This window comes from Dermacentor variabilis, chromosome 3 (assembly GCF_050947875.1).
Source record: "Dermacentor variabilis isolate Ectoservices chromosome 3, ASM5094787v1, whole genome shotgun sequence".
NCBI lineage: Eukaryota > Metazoa > Arthropoda > Arachnida > Ixodida > Ixodidae > Dermacentor > Dermacentor variabilis.
In genome coordinates, this window is record NC_134570.1 from 157,912,964 (window position 1) to 157,927,971 (window position 15,008).

Below are 15,008 nucleotides of genomic sequence, written 5' to 3' on the forward strand. Positions count from 1 at the left end.
AGCTGCCGACCGGTGGGATTTCCAAAGGGGCCGCTGAGCTTCTCCTCGAAAGCGTCCCAGCTAGAGATCTCGCCCTCGTGTGTCCGGAACCAGACACGAGGAGTTCCGCCCAAGTAGAATAGGACATTCCGTAGCATAATGGCAGGGTCCCAGCGGTTGTTTCGGCTAACACGCTCATACTGGTTGAGCCAGTCCTCAACGTCGACATTATCTTGGCCGGAGAATATGCCAGGATCGCGGGGATTGGTAACCGTAACGTACGTTGTTGTCGGGGTTGCATGAGTAGAAGAAGACGAGGTTTCGTTACCGGGAGCCATGCCGGAAAGCAGGATGGTACGGCCGCTACGGAGCTCCGGGGCGAGGACGGGGAACGGCCCCCTCCACCAAAATGTAACGCGAACGAAGGAATAAGTCTGGAGACTATTTACAAAGTATATTTACAAAAGGTAACTGCAGCGCTGGCCAGTTCAGCCGACAGCTCGAGAGCAGAGAGCGTTCGTCGTCTTCGTCGGGGCGCCCGCGTGCATCGGCCACAAGAAACACGCAACAAGCATGTATCAATATTATAGCCATGCGATTGAAATCGTTTAGATCAATTGTACCGTGGACACGACAGTCACTTTTGCTCACTGCGAATGCAAATATTGCATTAATGAGCGCCATTTTTAAGCATATAAAGTCATATTCTAAAGATTATGCGGATCGCACGCACTGTGCGAATCGATGTAAGCCAAGCTTTCTGTGTTGTTTCTTTTGATTGACGGTAATTAGCGGCAATGCTGACTGCGAATGTATGATTTCTTCAGCGTATACTGCAATAGGAGAGCGCTGAATTGATGGCAAACGTTATCTTGCGTGCACTACCGCTCTTTGTATGCGCAGTACACAACATACAGTGAGCCATGTTTGCTTGATGCGTTGTTGTGCGCCATTGTTTGTAAACTGAGATGGTTGAGCATTGTCATTGCTACACATGGCACATCGCATCCAGACAGATGTGTTGGCAGAATTATGGTGCTCCACGTGCCAAAACACTTTCGGATTTTGAGGCACGCCGTAGTGACGTACTCCGGATTAACTTTGATACGCTGTTGTTCTTTAACGTGCTCCGAAATCAAAGTGCACGACGTTTTTGCATTTCGCTTCCGTTTAAATCGGGCTCCCACGGCAGGGATCGAACCCGCGACCTCGTCCAATGCCATAGCCCTCAAGCTACCGCAGCGGGCACGTAAGTGTTGATTTGACGTACGACCACCTCAGTAGTGTCACCTATACCCTACGGTAATTCATTGCGACTATGCGTCTGTACGCCTTGCGTCAGTTGTGCACTTGACAAATTTGCATGGTGTTTAATGTTTAGAAATAGCAGAAACCTGCAGAAACGTACCATGCCTTCAGTTTGCCCGCAACCGCTGTCGTGTCTACAGTAGTAGAGTTCCGTTATCTTCTCTCGTCGTCGTTTCCCTGTCCCGTCCTTTCTACCTGTATGAGATCTGCGAGCGAAGAATGGCAAGGGTGTTACTCAGTCGTTTCGCGAATACCCCGGTTCTACCCACTCTCCACCACTTCTGCCTGCCCCGTCTCTACCATTCTATATAGCTCTCTTCAGGACGTGTATGTTAGGATAAGGGTAAGCGCTGCAGTTTTTGCAATGCCTTTTGCAGGGGGTCATGGATAATTACATCACTCAAGAGGGCTAATGGGACGTCGCCCAGAAAGCTCCAGAGAGCACTATGCACATGTGACGCGATGCAAAGGTCCAAGCGAGTTTCTTGCGTCGCCTTTCCTCTTTTCCACGCTCCCTCCATGCATATGTACGCTCTGAACCTTCCCCCGACACGGCGTGCAAGACAGCAACAGCACCAGTGGCGAAGTCGCAGGAATAAGCAAAGAAAGCTTCACTTTAACAAAGTTGTCTTTATTTGTTGGCGTACAGTGGCGTGTCGTCATGGCGTCATCACGTCCTTTGCGGGATTTCTAAGTTGCGAGAGCTAACTGGCCGACTTAATTGCCCACTAGACTTTCTGCCTTCAGGAGAAACCTTATCTTGTTGCCAAGGGGCGAACGGTCTATCCACTTTACTACAGACCTACAAGACTGTTTTTTTGGCCTGTTCATTATTTGCGCCCTCCACAGCTGTACTGTAAAGGTGCTTCTTTTTTACAACATTGCATTAATAAGTGAGCTCGTTTTCGAATTATATTCTCTAATAATATTGAATTCTTTCTATCATTGTCGTACGTAATCTACACAGAGTACTCAGGCACCCTCTAATGAAATGCGCTAAATTTTTGTCTGATTATGCCCGCCATTGTGATGCAAACAAACGTAACGTCAACTCATTTTCTCAGAAATAAACGCTGAATGAAACGCTGACGTCATCCTGAGCAAGATCAAGAACCGCCGTAGTGCTCGATCTTATGATGCCCCTATTCGCAAGCTTATTTTTGTGTTTCTTTTGTGCGGGGGGAGGGTGGGGGATGGTGCTCTTGCATGGTAGTAACGTCCCTCGAATGTTTCTGATGTGATGGGCCCGCTAACCATTACGCTACCACCTATATACTGTCACGTTGTAGTGATGTGAAGAACAAAGCACTTCGAAAAGAGTGAGTCACGAATATAACTCATTATCAGGTGAGCTTGCGCTGGAAAACACTCGGACAAGGACGGCTGCGCGCAAAGTAGTGCTTCCTCTGAATCTGATCTACGGATCAAGGTTCATCAGATTGTAATGTCTGTACATTGTAGCGCAATCTCGGGCCCCCAAATGTGATGGAGAATGTACGACAGTATTCGCTTTACGCGCGCAATCTGATAATATAACGCTCTTTCGCTATTGAATCCATGACAACATACAGGATATTAGAAACACATGCAGGCGCGTCTTGAGCGAACCGATAAACTTACAACAGTAGTTAGACGCTAAGAAAAGCCCTCCTCCCCCCGCCCTCCCTTCCTAAAAATAGTGTGCAGTTGCTTTCAATATTAGCTGAAACATAATGTGGTAAAAAGGGCCCCCAATAGTGCACAGCGCCGCCGACAAACCAAAAATTCAAGAGCTAAACACTTTCCAATTAGTGGTATTTATCAAACCAGTATTTCGTGGTTCGATTTAGCCCTGTATTATGGGCCAGTTTTACCACGGGTACTGTGTCGCAGCTCATATTTCATCTTAGCTATAATTGTCAGAAAATCAAAGTATTTCTTTCTTTAAGTCTTCACATTAGACAGCCAAAATAAATGCAGCGAAACCCTTACCCTACTACTTCAGTACTTTTCGTTCTAACGTACATGTCCTCGCTGATGCATATATTATAAAGTACTCAAAATGTATTCAATGCTCTCCCCGAGGCAGCTGTTCTTTATTTCTGATAATGCTAGGAAACCGAGCCTGATGCCACCAACGCTCAGAAATCTAATCGGGAACGCACACAATGTTTTCGCACACCTTGTGTGATGTACGATAGCGCTCAGGTGCTTCTTGTATAATGTAGGAAAATCGGTTATAAAGGCAAAAATGCACCGGTGGGCGCATGTGCTTAAGCTCATGAAGTTGATTTGCACCAAGATAACCTGTCCAAGCTTTCACACTTGCTTTATAAGAAGCTTAGAGCACCACCATTATGCCGGCTGCTTTTAACTGCATCAAACTATTGAACCAATACAAGTATTTGTGACATCATTTTATTACTGGAGTGTTCATAGTGGTAACCTCTGGATGCGGAGTAAGTTGAGAAGTTGTGTGCGTCATGAACGAACCTACGTTAATTAGATTATAGTACTTGATCTTACGTTGGGGGGGGGGGGGGAGCGGCTAAAGAAAATGAGGAGTTTGGAGCCCGTCCTCGAGATTATCCAGCCGAGAGAAGAAATTTCGATTATATATGCTTCTGTAAGAGCCATGTGAACAAATATTTTCAAGTAAACACTCTTGGAAGGCGTAACTGATGCAGAAAAAGAACATCTGTAAAGTCAGAAAGAACAGCGCTTCGAGACGAGACACGAAGGAGGAACCACACAAACACACTGCGCTAACAATTTGAAGCGCTGTCCTTTCTGTGATAATGAAGCAACTAGCCCATCAGTCAATGCTTGCAAACCTGTAAAGTCAACCTGACCGCACCTAGCCTTTTTTGATGCTGTCATCAATATTATGGCCCCGTGACCATGTTCCCTGAGGCCAGTCCCCTTTCGATTGTAATGCACGCTGTTTTTCCGAAGGCAAGCAGTTTAAAGTTTTAGCAGTTTTAGTGTCAATATATCTGTGAACGTGTGCCGCCGAAAGCTTGCTTGGTTGCGCAAGCGATGCATGACTCAATGATGGCGCAGATTTAGCGCGTCGCTGGCATCAAGACAATGCGCTGCCGCCGAGGGAAGGAAGATAACGAAAAGGAACTGCTTGGTAGCTGCTCACAGAGCCTTGCAGATAGTGACGGTGTCATCGTGACGAAATCTGGGGCGGCGATATCGACTGCTAGGCGTTTTTTTAATTCTTTTTTTATACAGCGAAGCCGTTAAGAGGAAGCTTTAGCTCGGATGCTCCTATCTAAATACATGTAAAAGGAAAATTCGTTTTTCTCGGCAACCACTGCGCCAAATTTGACGGGGTTTGCTGCATTTAAAAGAAAAACTTAAAATCTAGTGACTGTTGGTTTCGAATTTTCGATTTAGGTTGTCAAATTTTTATAAAAGCTTGGCGAAAATCGCAAATTTTCAGAAAACGAAACTATCAAGTTTACAACTCCGTAACTCAGCAATAAAAAATGATATCGCAATTCTGTGAATTGTACCTGATAGCACATCTAAAGCGGACAAAATTTATATGTTACACATGAACCTCAAAAAATGGGGTAATGTGTAATTACAACTTTTGCAGAACCCTTGTAAACAACGTAACAAATTCATTTAAGATGTAAAGTGACATATCAACTTTGTCCGCTTTGAATGGTCTAATGGATGCCGTTTACAGAATCACGATATCTGCTCTTGATGCAGGGCTATTAGTTTGTAAACTTCATGCTTCTATTTTTTTTCAAACGTGTGAATTTTTGAAAATCCTTTTAACAAAATTTAAGCCCTAAATCAAAATTCCGCTTCCAACAGTCACTAGAATTTAACTTTCTCTCTCAAATGCAACAAATTTCATTAAAATCGCTCCAGGGGTTATCTCAGAAAAACGTTTTTTGCGTTTTTACATGTATTTGAATAGGCCGCGTCGGAGTTGGGCCCGAGCTAAAGCTTCCTCGGAAGTTTTAGCTCGGGCCCGACTCCGACGCGGCCCATTCAAACAGATGTAAAACGCAGAAACAATTTTCTGATAACCCCTTTAACGATTTTAATGAAATTTGTTGGATTCGAGAGAGAAAGGTAAATTCTAGTGACTATTGGAAGCGGAATTTCTATTTAGCGCCTGAATTTTGGTAAAAGAATTTTTTAAAATTTTACACACCGATAAATATAGAAGCACGAAGTTTACAAATTAATGACACCGCATCAAGAACTCATATCGCGGTTCTGTTAACAGCATCCATTAGATAATTCAAAGCGGAGAAATTTGATATGTCATTTGACATCTTACGTGAATTTCTTTTACGTTGTTTACGAGCGTTATGCACAAGTTGTATTTACATATTAATTAATTTTTGAGATTCCTGTTTAAGATGTCAAATTTGTCCGCTTTAAATCTGCTATCAGATACAATTCACAGAATTGCGATATCAGTTTTGTTGCTGAGTTACGGAGTTGTAAACTTGATAGTTTCGTTTTCTGAAAATTTGCGATTTTTGACAATTTTTATAAAAAAATTGACGAACTAAATTGAAAATTCGAAACCAACACTCACTAGATTTTGAGTTTTTTTTTTTATTGCAGCAAACCTCGTCAAATTTCATGCAATGGTTGTCGAGAAAAACGAATTCTTCTTTTAGATGTATTTAGATACAAGCTTTCGAGCTAAAGCTTCCTCTTAAAAGGAAGCCTTAGCTCGGGTGCTCCTATCTAAATACACGTAAAAGGAGAATTCTTTTTTCTCGGCAACCACTGCACCAAACTTAACGAGGTTTGTTGCATTTAAAAGAAAAACTTAAAATCTAGTGACTGTTGGCTTGGAATTTTTCAGTTGGGTGGTCAATTTTTTATTAAAAGTTGGCAAAAATAGAAAATCTTCAAGAAACGAAACTATCAAGTTTACAACTCTATAACTAAACAACGAAAAATGATAATACAATTCTATGAATGGGATCTAATGGTGCATCTAAAGCTGACAAAATTGATGTGTTACACATGAACATTAAAAAAATTAGTAATAGGGAAATACAACTTTTGCAGAACCCTTGTAACCAACATAACAAATTCACGTAAGATGTAAAATGACATATCGAATTTGTCCGCTTTGAATGATCTAATGGATGCCGTTTACAGAACCGCGATACCAGTTCTTGATGCGGAACTATGAATTTATCAACACTGCTTCTATATTCTTCAGACGGTCAAATATTTGAAAATATTTTTAAGAAAATTCAAGCCCTAAATCGAAATTTCGCTTCCAACAGTCACTAGAATTTACCTTTCTCTTTCAAGTACAACAAATTTCGTTAAAATTGGTCCAGGGGTTATCTCATCAAAACGTTTTTGCGTTTTACATGTATTTGAATAGGCCGCATCGAAGTTGGGCCCGAGCTAAAGCTCCCTCTTAAGAGGAAGCTTTAGCTCGGGTGCTGCTATCTGCGAACACAAGGATAAGTGAACACAAAGATATGCGCATGTTTCTTTTTATGTTGTCCAAGTAATAAAATCTGATAATAAAAGCGATGACTTAACAAATAACCAACCCATTCCTACGTTTTAGGAAGTAAAAATAGAACATACAACATTTGAAGAGCCCTCCTGAAAAAACCAAAACTTAAACCATATATTGAGTTTTGTGTTTCGACCATCTGGTGGAACACTGTCGAACTCAGTCCTACGTGGTGTTAAAAAAAGAATCACGCAGCAGGGCATCGAATCACTACCAGCATGACGCGAAACGATTGGTGAGAGTGATTCAACGACTCGGACACGGCTTCCAACGCTTCCTCCTATGATACGTTCGGCTATTTATAGATACCACGTGAACTTGCACTACTGTGTGTCAGAAATCGCTTTTGGGAACAGTGTTATGTCATGTGTAGAGAGTCGAGACAGGCATCAATCGAAAGCTGAGTCTCCTGACTACGTACACTGCAGCGACTTTTACGATAGGCGTTGTAGTTCTATCACAGCTACCGTTTTTGCCTCGAAAATCTAATACAAATTTTCGTCGTTTCCATAGGCTTCCACTGCCAAATCTTCAACCACTCTGGGAACAAATTCTTGCTTGCCAGAGAGTCATAACTGCATTTGGCTCGTGTGGATTGTCTTCCGGAACTGTGTGTCACCTGCCTTTTTCAATAATCGACATGCAACTTTTGGTATCCGCGAAAAACCTTCTCGTTCCATTGAAAACGAGCTAGCTTCGGGCCGGGGACGCTCGGAGCGCCAGTTGGTACGTGTCCAGAAAAGCTGGATATGATACGTTGTTTCCGCTATCAGCCCAGTTTGCTGACACTTGCAAAGGTCGATCATGAGCATGAAGGCGTCACGAGGATATTGTCACAATGAATGAATCAATGCATGACGATGACTGTCCGACGGCGACTCAGTGACGACGATGGCAGGACAATGGCGGCCTATTTAAGATTCACTGACCACAACATGATTACGATAGGATGACTTAATGACGTCGATTGAGCAACAACGACAGTATGACGATGGTGGCATGACCAACAATGTGGTGGCGTTTGTGAAGCGATGAAGCTGGTAAAACGACAGAGTGACGACGACGGTATGAGGATACTGGTATGACGACGACTGTCTTAAGACGATGGGGACGCGACATTGGCATGAGGAGAGTCGGATAACGAAGTTGGAAATATGATTATGAAACGACCACGATGGCATCACGACAACAGTATGACAACGAATACGTGACGACCTGCATACGATGACGGCGAACGACGATGATGGCATGACAACAGTATGATGACAATAAGATGACGTGGGTCCGGCTGCGATGGCGCGACGATGACTGCGTGACGACGATGGCATGACGAAGACGCCGCCATGACGACAGCCTGACAAATGGCACCACGACGTCGGCACAACAGTCGGATGACGAAGTTGGAATGACGACAATTGAATGAAGATGACGCCATCATACCTAGTGGCTCAAGCTCTTAGACAACTTGGGGCACCGAGTTGACGTGAAAGGCGTGAAGAGAACGACATGACGAGAGTCGCATGATGAAGCTGCTGTGACGACGATCGAATGGCCATTGTTGAATCAGATCGGCGGTATGACAACGAACACATGACAAGTGCATGGCGAAGATGGTGTGGCAAGACTGTATGACGAGAGTCGGATGCAGAAGATGAAATCATGACGATACGACGTCCCATACCTACAGTGATAGAGGCCATCACACAAATTGGGCCACTGGCTGGGCAAAAGATTAGACAGACAGACAGACAGACAGACAGACAGACAGACAGACAGACAGACAGACAGACAGACAGACAGACAGACAGACAGACAGACAGACAGACAGACAGACAGACAGACAGACAGACAGACAGACAGACAGACAGACAGACAGACAGACAGACAGACAGACAGACAGACAGACAGACAGACAGACAGACAGACAGACAGACAGACAGACAGACAGACAGACAGACAGACAGACAGACAGACAGACAGACAGACAGACAGACAGACAGACAGACAGACAGACAGACAGACAGACAGACAGACAGACAGACAGACAGACAGACAGACAGACAGACAGACAGACAGACAGACAGACAGACAGACAGACAGACAGACAGACAGACAGACAGACAGACAGACAGACAGACAGACAGACAGACAGACAGACAGACAGACAGACAGACAGACAGACAGACAGACAGACAGACAGACAGACAGACAGACAGACAGACAGACAGACAGACAGACAGACAGACAGACAGACAGACAGACAGACAGACAGACAGACAGACAGACAGACAGACAGACAGACAGACAGACAGACAGACAGACAGACAGACAGACAGACAGACAGACAGACAGACAGACAGACAGACAGACAGACAGACAGACAGACAGACAGACAGACAGACAGACAGACAGACAGACAGACAGACAGACAGACAGACAGACAGACAGACAGACAGACAGACAGACAGACAGACAGACAGACAGACAGACAGACAGACAGACAGACAGACAGACAGACAGACAGACAGACAGACAGACAGACAGACAGACAGACAGACAGACAGACAGACAGACAGACAGACAGACAGACAGACAGACAGACAGACAGACAGACAGACAGACAGATAGATAGATAGATAGATAGATAGATAGATAGATAGATAGATAGATAGATAGATAGATAGATAGATAGATAGATAGATAGACAGATAGATAGATAGATAGATAGACAGATAGACAGACAGATAGATAGACAGATAGATAGATAGATAGATAGATAGATAGATAGATAGATAGATAGATAGATAGATAGATAGATAGATTATAGGCTCAAATCGCTGAAATTAGGCAGACTCTTAATAGCATGAAAATGCTCTTACCTATTACACATTGGAAGTAAGCCTAAGATAGATTGAGCGGGTACGCCAGGTGTGGGATTGCCTTATCCACCCTGCCGCCTCTTTAAATCTGCCCATGGTACCCTTCAATGACACGTTCTACGGGATGTGCAAAGCGAGCGCCGTCAGTTCCCTTCCTAGCTCAGCCCGTCTTCATCTGCCATGTCGATGACTAAGATCACATCCACCGAGGATTAACGTTATCTGACCGTTTACGTATCAGCGGTAGTGAGAGGCGCAGCCAGCGACCCTCTGTAATGAGGAGCTAGATCACTTTCTAAAAAAGGGTAGCTCTGGAGTCTAGCCTAATGGTAGGATTCGAGACATTAAGGAAACCATTGTATTATGTGGTTATTACATATAAGTATCCATTCTTAGTGTCCTCATCACAATTTTTCATCCGCATATTTTTCCTCCTCTTTTCACCGCCTCCAGCTGTGCATACAGCAGGCCAGAGTGCAGTAGTTTAAACCAGAACGTTATAGCATAATAGGCTCACATTACCTACAATAAGTTGCAAAAATTCAGTGCCCTTACACACTGTGAAGCAGGCTTGCCAGCAAAGGTGTGAATGTGGGCCCCTTTATGGCGAACTGCACCTCTGCCGTAGGTTGGCTCGGCATTGCACTACATTCGGGATTGGCCCACGTATGAAAAGTTGTTGATCTATGTTCATGGAGACGAGATCCGCCAGAACCTAGCCATAAGCAACTTCGCTGTAATGAGAAACGATGTTGCTCATTGGGCTAGTTGATGATTCTCTTTCTGTTCAATTTCTAAAGTAAGAAGCGAGGTACAGATCAGGATGATGATTTCTACACTACGACAGATACCTAAAGGTACAGATGTAGAGATAGGTGTTGCTGGGAAAAAAGAGCTGTCATTGCCTTTTGTCGGATTAGTTTATCTGGCATTTAGCTTCACCTTTGGCAGCTCTTCATATCGCCTGATGAAGTACGGTATTCGAATTTTTCTGAGTGGTTGGAACCAGTATTCTCACGCTTCACCGCGCAGTGCACAACAACGGTAGAAAAATAAGTCTGCGGACTCTTTTTCCTGTTCTTATTCTTAATATTTTGCATACTGTATAATTACCCTCAACCCAACTTATGATTACTACCGATTGTAATGCTTTGTTCCCTACTGAGTGTTTCATTTGCTCGTTTTTCTTAGCTTTCCTGTTAGTTTCCATCGTTTCACCTTATTTGAACAGTTGATGTTAACCACTGAACAAGTCCCCCCCCTTCCTTATGCAGTGTCTTAGGGCCTACAAGGTGAAAATAAATCAAATGAACGTTTCGGCAGCAGCAATCTTACGATGACTGTCGGCACTATAATGAGATTAGCGTTCGTGCAATGTAGCAACAGAACATATTGGTGAAGACACTTTTATTTAGAATCGGTGGTCGTCATTATGAGTTGCGTTACTTCAGGCATGTGTACACATTGCTTTGAGGTATCCCCCTACGTTACTATGGCACCCGCTTTCAGGGGTCGGTCACGATCATGAAATGATACGACGACGACTATATGAAGGCGACGGAACGACGATATAATGACGGAGAAAGAATGACGTCCACGTAATGGTGAAGGCTGTATGTCGACGACGGCGTGAAAACAATGGGGTGACGAGTGCATGACGAAGATCATGTTAACGATGACTGAATCCCTAAAAGTCTATGCCGACATTCACGTGACGATGAACGCGTGAGGAGAATAAAATGGCGACTGGAGTGACGACGATGCAAGCGCCACGATGGCATCATGACGACGGCAGGACGAATGCATGACCACGGTGGCGGGGCGATGACGGCATGACGAGAATCGGATGACGCAGCTTGAGTGATCAAGATGTAATGACCACGGTGGAATCAGGACGATGATATGACGTTGAAGGCAGTGCGAGTGTACGACGACCGCGACAACAGTCGGAAGACGAAGCTGGCATAACGATGATACAACATCCACGATCACACACCTAGCTGCCCACGCTATTAGACAACTTGGTTCACTGGGTCGGCGGGAAAGGTGCGGCGGTGACATCACTAAAGTCAGATGACGAAGTTGGAATGCCCAAATTGGAATTATCACGACGCGTTACAACCAGGGTATGACAACTAATACGTGCCGAGTGTATAGCGACGATTGCTTCATGACAGCAGCACGGTGAGAGTCGGATAACGAACTTGGAATGACGACAATGCAACGACCACGATGGCATCACAACCACAAGCACACACCCAGTGGCCTAATCTATTAGACAACATTGTCCACTGGTTTGGCGTAAAAGGCCTGAAGACGACGGGATGACGATAGCCAGATAATGAAGCTGTAATGACAACGACTGAATGAACACAAAGACAACATGACGACGGTAGAAAAAGGAACGCATGGTGACAGATCGACAGCGATGACATAAGGACGACGGTGAGATGGGAGTCTGATAACTAAGCGGGAATGACGAGGATAGAATGACTACACGGTGTCAACTTGGGCTATTCGGCCTGCGTAAGAGGCTAATAAATACATGAAAGTGGTGGAACCCGTCTCACGATGTCTCTCGACGGCAAAGTGTTTAGCTTGACTCAATATAGCGATACAACGTAATACCATCGTCAAAATAAGTTATGCACGAAGCATGTACTGCAGCGGGATTCTTCTTTCGCGCTTACCTAAGAACACTTGGCACCATCTAGTGCCACGGCCGCGAAGCCTGCGCGAGGCCTCCGAAAGACACTGCTCCCTGGTGCGTGCGTACGCTGAGAAACGCGTCATGAGGCAACCGGGCTCTTCCTGCAGTTCTTCCTGCACACGATGCGCCATCTTGTGGCACTACCTAGAAGTGCGCGCGTGGCCTCCGAGATGAAAAGCGTGGTGTTCGGGTGCCTGCGAACGCTGAGAATTGTTCCCTCGCCTGCCGCACACTTAGTGGTGCGTACTCGTCATCAAATGAAATAAAGTTTTCTTTTTTTATGTTACTACCTATACATAGGCATGAATATTTTATGAAAAGACAGTTGTGAGCCAGCGCCTGCTGTGCTCTTATTTTCTAATGTCTCCTGTTTTGGGGAGCGGTTGAGAGATCTCACGAAGACTAATAATTGCGAATGTCTTCATATACACCTCGAAAAAATTGTAGTCCTAATTAAATTACCACATGCACCGCGAAGTTGCCAAAGTGTTTGCCGTGTATGATGTCCAAGTTTCCATTGCTCGTTTTCACACACAATCAAGAACAATCTGTTCTCGGTCAATCTAGGAGGTTTATTTATTGTTCGTTGCGTGAGAACCTGATGTAATCGAGCTCTTGTATTTAAATATTTACCTGCTTGTTTTCTCAATTTTTATATCTAAAGTTAAACGTAAACGATGGCCGACTCCCATCTGGGTATGTGCGTAAGAAAAATAGTGCAGTCTGTAAATTAATCAGGTTGAGGTAACGTTCCAAACTGTGCTGCCATCATCCGTATTTTTTATCACAGTCATCTCTTGCGGCCTGAACACAAATCAAGTGCTAAATTAGGCTATTGCAGTTTCTTCTCTCTCAAAACAACATCTTTGAAAACGTGAGTACGTTAGCTAGTTTTGCACTTGAACTGACATGTCATGTTTTCCTACCGGAGAAGTCAGCTTCAGGTGCATTCTTAGAAACATATACACCTGCATAGAACACTTTATTTGCGAGTATCCCCGACTTCAAACGCCCAAATCTTGGTTTGATTTCGTGCCTACGGATCTGGGTCAAACCACTATGGGGGATCGGCCATGAATCGGGCGGCAGTAGGTAAAAAGGGAACAATACTCCTATGTATTAGTAGTGTGGTTTGCTAAGCCAGTTACCCCTATACGTTCACTGAAATAGAATTCTGTAATTCAAAAATTGTAATCAATGAATACTACTCGGTAATATAAATTTTCTGCGTATATTATTTCAAAATTTGAAGTTAATATTTTGTGTTCATGTTGAGGAAAGTGAAATGATAAATTTAACATGTCAGTTTTCTTGTTTCACTTAACAAAATAAATATGGCATCACATACGTTCCTAGTGCAATATTCTAGTACCGACGCCCCAAAAGACAGTATCACAGGAAGCATAATGACCAATCCAGGTCGGTGAAATGACCCTTCTAGAAGTCGTTTTCTGTGCACATCGGACCTACGACACTTAATATACAAATGCTTCATAGTTTCAGGTTCCTTGCAATAAAAACATTGAGGGAAGGTGCCAAACCAGACCTGTGGGAATAAAAATTAAGCATTGGCATTAGGCAACGCATTCTCGTGAATGAAACTTGAAATTTTCTTGTTGAACGCCATCTGCTGTGCAAACGCAACCTAAGGTGCCGAAAATCGGTGTTATTTAATACACGTGATTTATCATGCTCTCCTTGAACACAAAATTCTTAAAATTTAACATACTGCAGCTGTGATGCATGCCGAAGGTGTTAGCAGTACCGGGCGCTTCTGTTCCTTTCTTTCTCCGAGTCTTCTTTTATGGCGCCATTATATAAAGCGTTCATTCTAACAGAACCTTCGATGAGGTCCGTCTGCCTAGATCGCACTTCCTCTTCATGTTATCATTGCGTTTTTCATTTATCGTATATAAATATGTGCGAATAAAAAGAATTTTATTTTTTCATTTATAGTTTCAATGTGTGGAAAGGTTATTGTTATGCATAAGTACATTGACTCGTACACTGATTTGCCCACCTGCTATGGTCTCCAAGAGAGACTTGCAGTATTGGGGTAAGCAAAATTCAATAGCTAAAATAACTAAATAAGTGAGATTTTAGAAATAATCCCAAATATTGACTTTCCCGTCCCTTGTCCAGTTTCCCTTAGTTTTTATGCAGCATTGCATTCAAAGTCGTCATTATCATCATAACCAAGAAGAAGAGGAAGAAGAATTCACCGTATCACGGACCGTGGCTTTCCTTCATCGAGTGGGACAAGGAGGCATCCTGCGCTTTGCTAGACTGACAGAATTATCTGGGTATGTTCTGTACGCTTGTCGCAGTTAAATTATACTGTTTCTGGAGTAATATGCGTGGAGATGATTCTCACTTTTAGCGGGTAGGGTGGACGATTCCCAGCATTCGCTAAGCCTTGTTCACAACTGAGCACTTTCTTATTTCTGCCCTCGTGTATATTTAAGAGGGGGGGGAGGGGGGTTCTACAACGAAGCAGGCATTGTGATTAGAAACAACGAACAATTCGACGGTAAACGCAAGCGTCGACTGCGTCAGCGCTGAAAGTGCATCGTTTCAAAATTTTCGCACCCGATTTGAGGACCCAGTGTTTTAGTGTGCTCAA